At 40.3% G+C, this 10439-nt stretch overlaps 1 non-coding gene across 1 annotated transcript; it reads left to right on the forward strand.

The window, feature by feature from the left end:
- Nucleotides 1–7120: 7120 nt before the first annotated feature.
- Nucleotides 7121–9041, forward strand: LOC148165793 (small subunit ribosomal RNA). Its single transcript, XR_015771167.1, has one exon. It is a non-coding gene; the product is annotated as a small subunit ribosomal RNA (ribosomal RNA).
- The last annotated feature ends 1398 nt before the right edge of the window (nt 9042–10439 follow it).

The raw sequence follows: 10439 nt of genomic DNA on the forward strand, positions 1-10439 counted from the left end.
AAGAAAAATACGTAAATTAACACAGAATCTTGTAATTTTTGACATTTCTGAAGTTCCAGACCTGACACATAGATGACGCCATTTTAGGGTCAGGTCAGGTCAAATTATGCTTAAAATTCAAGAAAAATACGTAAATTAACCCAGAATCTTGTAATTTTTGACATTTCTGAAGTTCCAGACCTGTCATATAGATGGCGCCATTTTTGAGTCAAAATAGGCGCCAAAATTAAAAAACAATATGTAAAATAAAGGAAAAACAGTAATTTTTGACATTTATGAAGTTCCAGACCTGACACATAGATGGCGCCATTTTAGGGTCAGGTCAGGTCAAATTATGCTTAAAATTCAAGAAAAATACGTAAATGAACCCAGAATCTTGTAATTTTTGACATTTATGAAGTTCCAGACCTGACACATAGATGGCGCCATTTTAGGGTCAGTTAGGTCAAATTATGCTTAAAATTCAAGAAAAATACGTAAATTAACCCAGAATCTTGTAATTTTTGACATTTCTGAAGTTCCAGACCTGTCATATAGATGGCGCCATTTTTGAGTTAAAATAGGCGCCAAAATTCAAAAACAATATGTAAAATATAGGAAAAAACAGTAATTTTTGACATTTGTGAAGTTCCAGACCTGTCACATAGATGGCGCCATTTTTGAGTCAAAATAGGCGCCAAAATTCAAAAACAATATGTAAAATATAGGAAAAACAGTAATTTTTGACATTTATGAAGTTCCAGACCTGACACATAGATGGCGCCATTTTAGGGTCAGTTAGGTCAAATTATGCTTAAAATTCAAGAAAAATACGTAAATTAACCCAGAATCTTCCCAGAATCTTGTAATTTTTGACATTTCTGAAGTTCCAGACCTGTCATTTAGATGGCGCCATTTTTGAGTCAAAATAGGCGCCGAAATTCAAAAACAATATGTAAAATAAAGGAAAAAACAGTAATTTTTGACATTTCTGAAGTTCCAGACCTGACACATAGATGACGCCATTTTAGGGTCAGGTCAGGTCAAATTATGCTTAAAATTCAAGAAAAATACGTAAATTAACCCAGAATCTTCCCAGAATCTTGTAATTTTTGACATTTCTGAAGTTCCAGACCTGTCATTTAGATGGCGCCATTTTTGAGTCAAAATAGGCGCCGAAATTCAAAAACAATATGTAAAATAAAGGAAAAAACAGTAATTTTTGACATTTCTGAAGTTCCAGACCTGACACATAGATGACGCCATTTTAGGGTCAGGTCAGGTCAAATTATGCTTAAAATTCAAGAAAAATACGTAAATGAACCCAGAATCTTGTAATTTTTGACATTTATGAAGTTCCAGACCTGACACATAGATGGCGCCACTTTTGGGTCAAAATGGGCGCCAAATTTCAAAAAAAATATGTAAATAAAGTAAAAACCAGTAATTTTTGACATTTGTGAAGTTCCAGACCTGTCATATAGATGGCGCCACTAAATTATGTTTTCGACTAACAGGTGGCGATACCAACATTAATAGTTACAGAAAGCTGTAATTTTTTTGACTTTCAAGTTTAGGTAACTGTTCTACAGATGGCGCCAGCATTGCTACAAATACAGGAACCTGTAGTTGTTTTTTGACATTTGACATCTTGACCTAATCTATAGGTCTAAAGATCAGCAATAGAATGGACTTCAAAGTTGATAATAAAGCTTTATTTTTATTATATATCGTAAATGGATTGTGTTTAAGCATAACGTTTGAATGGTTATGCAACCGCTTAAACTAATTGTTGCCGAACTTTCGTCTTTCCTTTGCATTCTTGAATAACGGAAATATAGATGGATTATTTTTGTGCATGAATTTTAAATTGTTATGCAACCATGAAAACACTAATTATTTTCTTTTTTCGGAGTTTTTTCAGATTATTGAAAGTCTGACACAAAACCTGTCCGTAACTGCGGCGTTCTCGCCAAACGCTACAGCTTGAAAAATCTAAAATTCGCATAGTCTAAATGTCCGAGAAAAATCGAAATTAAATGAAAACGAACAAAAGTTCGGACCGAACTAACATTAATCGAAAGTGGATGTCATAATTTTAAGTCCCTAACTAAACGGGATCTAAAACCCTTTCGAAACTGTGGCGTTCGAATTTTGATGAAAATTATTCCAAGTCCAAAGTCGGAACTGAAGCGTTCACATTGAACGCTACAGTTTCGAGAATCTATTCGGAACTGAAGCGTTCACATTGAACGCTACAGTTTCGAGAATCTATTCGGAACTGAAGCGTTCACATTGAACGCTACAGTTTCGAGAATCTATTCGGAACTGAGGCGTTCACTTTGAACGTTACAGTTTCGAGAATTTATTCGGAACTGAAGCGTTCACATTGAACGTTACAGTTTCGAAAGGACAAAATTAACAAAGACCAAAAGTCCGAGAAAAATTGAAATTAAATGAAAATGAACAAAAGTTCGGACCGAACTAACATTAATCGAAAGTGGATGTCATAATTTTAAGTCCCTAACTGAACGGGATCTAAAACCCTTTCGAAACTGTGGCGTTCGAATTTTGATGAAAATTATTCTAAGTCCAAAGTCGGAACTGAAGCGTTCACATTGAACGCTACAGTTTCGAAAATCTATTCGGAACTGAAGCGTTCACACTGGCGATTGCTTATGCAACCATGAAAGCACAAATATGAAACGCTACAGTTTCGAAAACTCATTCGGAACTGAAGCGTTCACACTGGCGATTGTTTATGCAACCATGAAAGCACAAAAATGAAACGCCACAGTTGCGAAAACTCATTCGGAACTGATGCGTTTACACCGAACGCTACAGTTTTGAAACCTCGTTCGGAACTGATGCGTTCAAAAATGTCGAAATTTTTACAAGTCCAGTTTCGGAACTGTAGCGACTGCATGGACTTAGCGCGAAAAGGACACATTCAGTGGGAACTGTAGCGGTAGGGACCCGTAAAAAAAGTAAAAAAAATAATAAAATATTTTATTTTTTGCTTTTTACCTTCCGTATACACAATTTTTTTTTTTTTTTTTTTTTTTTTTTTTTAAAGTCCAAATTGGGAACTGTAGCGGTCAACAGAAAAAAAAACTTTTTCCATCAACCACATACAATTCCCATTTTTAATATAATATTATTATTTATATTAATATTATAATTATTCATAATATATTACTGAACATTTGCTTCTCCTCAGTTTCGTTCTTTGGTTTCCAATATCATTCACTCGATCATATTTAATTCAAGCTTGTTATCGGAGGAGAAACAAGTCTTTCACAATTTTCACCAGTTCTGCTTACCATGTGACGGATCTTTTGTTTTTCAACGGGCGGAACAATAATCGAGATTTTTACTGCTTGGTGTTTCGGGCTTTGTGTTTTATTTTATAGATCCGTCACATTATTCAAGTAAATTATTCAATTCAATTTGTCGTCTGCATTAGAGTCAAGATTATTAATTTCATCTCATTTGCAGACGACTTTGGATAAGAGCACTGGGTGGTCACGTTTTTTAACTAGCGGTGAATTAGCTAATTCGTTCGCAAAATGCACGTTACAGGCGGACTAATTCACATTTCGCTATTCATCGAGAAATTTTTATTCACAGCGGTATATTGTCTTTCTAGAGACTTACCACTTTTTATTTCATCGATGTATTTTTATTTTTAATTTAGCATAATATCATTAAACGGGGTCGCGATGTACGAGAGGTAACAGATCGTACGGACGCGCACATTTGATTTCATGTCAATCCATTCATCGTGCGTACTTGTCCGTCATCGCTGCCACTTACCATCACTACTCCCTATATATGCCACCGCGGCAGCGATCAGCTCTGAATCGCTCGATGCGTGAAACGATCGAAATCCCATAGTGCGCCGGCCGCTCGCTATGGGCGAGGGGTAGAGTAAAACGGTCTGATCGCTCGGTGCAAAAGTCCGTTTGGGTACTTAGAGACGGAATTTTAAAATTCTGATTTCGCAGATCAATTTCAAGGATTATTAGGACTCGAATGCTGTCGACCATGTTTTGTAAAAAAAGTTTTTTACGTTTTTACGGCAATTTGACTGAACGCTACAGTTTCGAAAAAAAGTCGGAACTGTGGCGTTCGATCGAAATTTTTCCAAGTCCGAAGTCGAAACTGTAGCGGTCGACCAAAATTTTTCTAAGTCCGATTCGAAACTGAGGCGTTCGACCGAAATTTTTCCAAGTCCAATTCGAAACTGTAGCGTTCGAACAAAATTTTTCTAAGTCCGAAGTCGAAACTGTAGCGTTCGGCGCTCATTCGTCTAAGTCCGAACTCGGAAGTGTAGCGGTTGACAAATTTACATTGACCAAAAGTCCGAGAAAAATCGAAATTAAATCCAAACGAACAAATGTTTGGGTCGAACTAGCATCGATAGAAGGTAGATTTTATAATTTCAAGCTCCTAATTAAACGGGATCTAAAACCCTCTGGAAACTGAGGCGTTCGAAATTTTGATGAAAATTTTTCTAAGTCCGAAATAGGAACTGTGGCGGTCGAGCGAAATTTTTCTAAGTCCGTAGTCGAAACTGAGGTGTTCGAATTTTTGATAAAAATTTTTCTAAGTCTCATGTTGGAACTGTGGCGGTCGAGCGAAATTTTTCCAAGTCCGAAGTCGAAACTGTAGCGTTCGGCGCTCATTCGTCTAAGTCCGAAGTCGGAAGTGTAGCGGTTGACAAATTTACATTGACCAAAAGTACGAGAAAAATCGAAATTAAATGCAAACGAACAAATGTTTGGGTCGAACTAACATCGATAGAAGGTAGATTTTATAATTTCAAGCTTCTAATTAAACGGGATCTAAAACCCTCTGGAAACTGAGGCGTTCGAAATTTTGATGAAAATTTTTCTAAGTCCGAAATAGGAACTGTGGCGGTCGAGCGAAATTTTTCTAAGTCCGTAGTCGAAACTGAGGTGTTCGAATTTTTGATAAAAATTTTTCTAAGTCTCATGTTGGAACTGTGGCGGTCGAGCGAAATTTTTCCAAGTCCGAAGTCGAAACTGTAGCGTTCGAACGAAATTTTTCTAAGTCCGAAGTCGAAACTGTAGCGGTCGACCAAAATTTTTCTAAGTCCGATTCGAAACTGAGGCGTTCGACCGAAATTTTTCTAAGTCCAATTCGAAACTGTGGCGGTCGAGCGAAATTTTTCTAAGTCCGAAGTCGAAACTGTAGCGTTCGGCGCTCATTCGTCTAAGTCCGAAGTCGGAAGTGTAGCGGTTGATAAATTTACATTGACCAAAAGTCCCAGAAAAATCGAAATTAAATGCAAACGAACAAAAGTTACGGTCGAACTAACACCAAACAAGGGTGGCTGTGATAATTTCAAACCCCTAACTAAACGGGATCTAAAACCCTCTGGAAACTGAGGCGTTCGAAATTTTGATGAAAATTATTCTAAGTCCGAAGTCGGAACTGAGGTGTTCGGTCGAAATGCCGTAAAAACGTAAAAAATATTTTTTTCAAAACACCGTTAACGGCATTCGAGTCCTAATGACCCTTGAAATTGATCTGCGAAATCAGAATTTTAAAATTCCGTCTCTAAGTACCCAAACGGACTTTTGCACCGAGCGATCAGACCGATTTACCCGACCCCTCGCCCATAGCGAGCGGCCGGCGCGCTATGGGATTTCGACCGTTTCGCGCATCGAGTGATTCAGAGCTGAACGCTGCCGCGCTGGCATATATAGGGATAGTAGTGGTGGTATGTAGCAGCGGACAAAAGCGTACGATCGAAATGTGATTTTATGTGCGTCCGATTATCTTGTTACCTCTCGTACACCGCGACTTACCCGTAGTTGGGACGATGGCCGGAATGTGTACCCTGTGGACCCACCATCGTTTGAGGGATGACAAATCTTGCCATTGACCATGCACAGCGAGATTGCGGATGCGGCGAGCGTTTCTATGTTAGCGGTCCAAATGCAATCAAAGATTTTATGTGTTCGTGTCAGAACGACCAAAAATTAACAAATGCGTCAACTCACTAAAGTCCGAGCGAGAATTTTGAAATAAATAAAATTTCATAAACTCGTAACGTGTGAATATTTCTAAAGAGAAATCTCACAATAAACCGTCGCTTTCAATCTAGCGAAGAGTATGGAGAATGTTTGAACTTTTGCTTGTCGACGACGATATTTTTTCTTTACGATAAAATTTCAAGTCGATGTGCCCAAAAATCTCTAAATTTTGAACTGGGAAATTATTTCTTCGTCCGATGAATCGCATTGATCTCTGTTTTTGACGAAAAAAAGACGGATAAAATGCAGCATTCAATCAAGGATATAAAATAAAAGAAAAATTTTCCGTAAAAACTATATTACAATGGAGGATTATGTTTCTACTTTTCGTCCGATGAGTCGCAACAAAAATAAGTAATCCATCCGTCGTTGTTCGTTTAGTCGATCTGAATGCACTGTAAAAATTTATTAAAGTAAAATGTTACGTTTGCATTTCATGAATTTTGACAAACGTGTACCGAAATGTGTACAAATTATTTATTTCGACGACGACGACAACTTAGAACGGATGAATAAAATTAATTGTTGCAAGATTCAAACAAGGATGAAAAAGTCATAGAAAATTATTCCGTAACCATGATATTGGATTATTTTTTCTTCACTCTCTCCTCCGATGAGTCGCAACAAATAAAAATCCATAAATCAATTCATCCGTCGTTGTTCGTTTAGTCGATCTGAATGCACTGTAAAAATTTATTAAAGTAAAAATGTTACGTTGCATTTCATGAATTTTGACAAACGTGTACCCCGAAGTGTGTACAAATTATTTATTTCGACGACGACGACAACTTAGAACGGATGAATAAGAATAAAATTGTTGCAGGAGATTCAATCAAGGATGATGTGAAAAAAATGTCGAAAAATTTTCCATCCAGAAAGATCGCGTGGCGTTACGTCTCTTCTTACGAGGTTTTCGTTTCGCAGACACGCACACTTTCTTCAAAACAATAATAGGAAAGTGTTCAGTTTTTTATAAGAGCAGCAGGTGTCTTTCCGAAATTCTACGATTATTGTAGCTTATATGACTAGAAGGAAAGAAAGACTAAAACTCTCTTATTTTAAAACAAGAACGCAGTTCCCTGGTTGATCCTGCCAGTAGTCATATGCTTGTCTCAAAGATTAAGCCATGCATGTCTCAGTACAAGCCAAATTAAGGTGAAACCGCGAAAGGCTCATTAAATCAGTTATGGTTCCTTAGATCGTACCCACATTTACTTGGATAACTGTGGTAATTCTAGAGCTAATACATGCAAACAGAGCTCCAACCGGAAACGGAAGGAGCGCTTTTATTAGATCAAAACCAATCGGTGGCGGTCTCCGTCATCGTACAACTTGGTGACTCTGAATAACTTTACGCTGATCGCACGGTCTCGCACCGGCGACGCATCTTTCAAATGTCTGCCTTATCAACTGTCGATGGTAGGTTCTGCGCCTACCATGGTTGTAACGGGTAACGGGGAATCAGGGTTCGATTCCGGAGAGGGAGCCTGAGAAACGGCTACCACATCCAAGGAAGGCAGCAGGCGCGCAAATTACCCACTCCCGGCACGGGGAGGTAGTGACGAAAAATAACGATACGGGACTCATCCGAGGCCCCGTAATCGGAATGAGTACACTCTAAACCCTTTAACGAGGATCAATTGGAGGGCAAGTCTGGTGCCAGCAGCCGCGGTAATTCCAGCTCCAATAGCGTATATTAAAGTTGTTGCGGTTAAAAAGCTCGTAGTCGAATCTGTGTCCCGCGCCGCCGGTTCATCGTTCGCGGTGTCAACTGGCGTGCCGCGGGACGTCCTGCCGGTGGGCTTAGCTCGAGAGGGCGGCCCAACTCAATCCCGCCGCGGTGCTCTTCATTGAGTGTCGAGGTGGGCCGGCACGTTTACTTTGAACAAATTAGAGTGCTTAAAGCAGGCTAAAACTTCGCCTGAATACTGTGTGCATGGAATAATGGAATAGGACCTCGGTTCTATTTTGTTGGTTTTCGGAACCCCGAGGTAATGATTAATAGGAACGGATGGGGGCATTCGTATTGCGACGTTAGAGGTGAAATTCTTGGATCGTCGCAAGACGGACAGAAGCGAAAGCATTTGCCAAAAACGCTTTCATTGATCAAGAACGAAAGTTAGAGGTTCGAAGGCGATCAGATACCGCCCTAGTTCTAACCATAAACGATGCCAGCTAGCGATCCGCCGACGTTCTTCCGATGACTCGGCGGGCAGCTTCCGGGAAACCAAAGCTTTTGGGTTCCGGGGGAAGTATGGTTGCAAAGCTGAAACTTAAAGGAATTGACGGAAGGGCACCACCAGGAGTGGAGCCTGCGGCTTAATTTGACTCAACACGGGAAACCTCACCAGGCCCGGACACCGGAAGGATTGACAGATTGAGAGCTCTTTCTTGATTCGGTGGGTGGTGGTGCATGGCCGTTCTTAGTTGGTGGAGCGATTTGTCTGGTTAATTCCGATAACGAACGAGACTCTAGCCTGCTAAATAGGCGTATTTCGACATCCCAAAGGCCCGTCGATCCTGGGTTCGCCCGGTGGTCGTGCGCGGTTTTTACTGTCGGCGTACAAACAATTCTTCTTAGAGGGACAGGCGGCTTCTAGCCGCACGAGATTGAGCAATAACAGGTCTGTGATGCCCTTAGATGTTCTGGGCCGCACGCGCGCTACACTGAAGGAATCAGCGTGTCCTCCCTGACCGAGCGGTCCGGGTAACCCGCTGAACCTCCTTCGTGCTAGGGATTGGGGCTTGCAATTGTTCCCCATGAACGAGGAATTCCCAGTAAGCGTGAGTCATAAGCTCGCGTTGATTACGTCCCTGCCCTTTGTACACACCGCCCGTCGCTACTACCGATTGAATGATTTAGTGAGGTCTTCGGACCGGTACGCGATGGCGTTTCGACGTCGTCGATGTCGCTGGGAAGATGACCAAACTTGATCATTTAGAGGAAGTAAAAGTCGTAACAAGGTTTCCGTAGGTGAACCTGCGGAAGGATCATTAACGTGTCCTCGTACACACGAATTTTGACATATGTATAATTTATTATTATGCATTTTTATTTGATCGTGTCGATGTACACTTTATGTTTTTACAACACCGTCGTCGATGACATGGAGTCGACGGCACGATCTTTTGTCGTGCCGTTGCTTGTTTCTTTTTGAAACACCGTGTGTACGACGTTTTGAACTACGAATCGTACATATTCGGAAAAACAATAGCGTTACGCTGGCCCGCAGCGCCGGTCCTTGCGATCGAGTTTTTCACCTTTTTTGAACGAGAAAAACCGAATTCGCTCGGGCATACGGCTGTTTCTTCGGGTACCTAGATTTTTTGATTTTTTTTGTACTATCTCTCGATCTTTTCCAATGATGGAAAAAAGGAGGGACGCTTTCGGTTTTTCGACCGGATCGCGGAAAGTTGTGAACTCCACCGCGAAAGTCGAAAGACGTTAGAAGTCCTCTTTTTTCGGACACACGGAGAGGATGTAGCAGAGTAGTCGAGAAAGAAGAAAATCGCAGGTGTCGAATTAGGTTACGACTCCGTGGGTTTTAAATGATTTACGCCCGGCTACGGGACCGGCGAGAAACGCTCCCGATTTTACGATTCGCGTGAATGATGTTCGTCGTTAGACGCTTCAAAGAGTTTTTTGAAAGCGCCGTTAAACGAGCGATCACACACACATCACACCTTGCTTTTTTAATGTTTTTGGTAGATGTGGTAAAGTGATTTCGTTAGAAACGGTAAAATTCTCTTTACGGAGCGTACGACTGCACCATTTCAAAATTATATACACCGTCAATCGTCATTAAGTCACGATATAGAACGGTAAACTTGAGGATTTTATGTTAGACGCTCAGTCTGGCACGTCTATAGATTTTTTCGTCAAAATTCACGATCTGTCTTCGGTTTGGCGACGAAAAAATATAGAAAGAAAATTGAAACACGAACACAAAGACCGCCCGCGAAAATCTCTTTTCGCTTACGGCGGATACTAATTCGCTTTTTCATAACGAGTACGATGATGTAATGATGTGTTGATTCCGATCGATCAAAAACCGTCTCTTCGTCACACTTTTTAAAGTGCTTGACACACGCACACTAAATGAAAGACACAATAAAGGAAAACTACCGAAAATGTAGTTTATGAGAGAAAGCAGCATTATTTATTAAAATTATTGCTGAGAAAAAGGAAATTGGCAAATTCCTAATTAAAATCGTATCGAACATGTCCCATCTTCACACATACATGCTCGTACTTTGCGTGTAAAAGCGGAGACCGCGTGAAAAAGAAAAGTGCTTCTTTTTCGGTGCGCGGATACAAATTTGTGTTTGGGTTAATATTTTTTTTAATTTTTTCGTACGCGTAAAACTGAGACCGACGATCGCGTTCCCTTTCAG

Source organism: Gnatocerus cornutus, unplaced genomic scaffold, assembly GCF_029298725.1.
Source record: "Gnatocerus cornutus isolate USDA-ARS CGAHR unplaced genomic scaffold, icGnaCorn1.1 ctg00000205.1, whole genome shotgun sequence".
Taxonomy (NCBI): Eukaryota; Metazoa; Arthropoda; class Insecta; order Coleoptera; family Tenebrionidae; genus Gnatocerus; species Gnatocerus cornutus.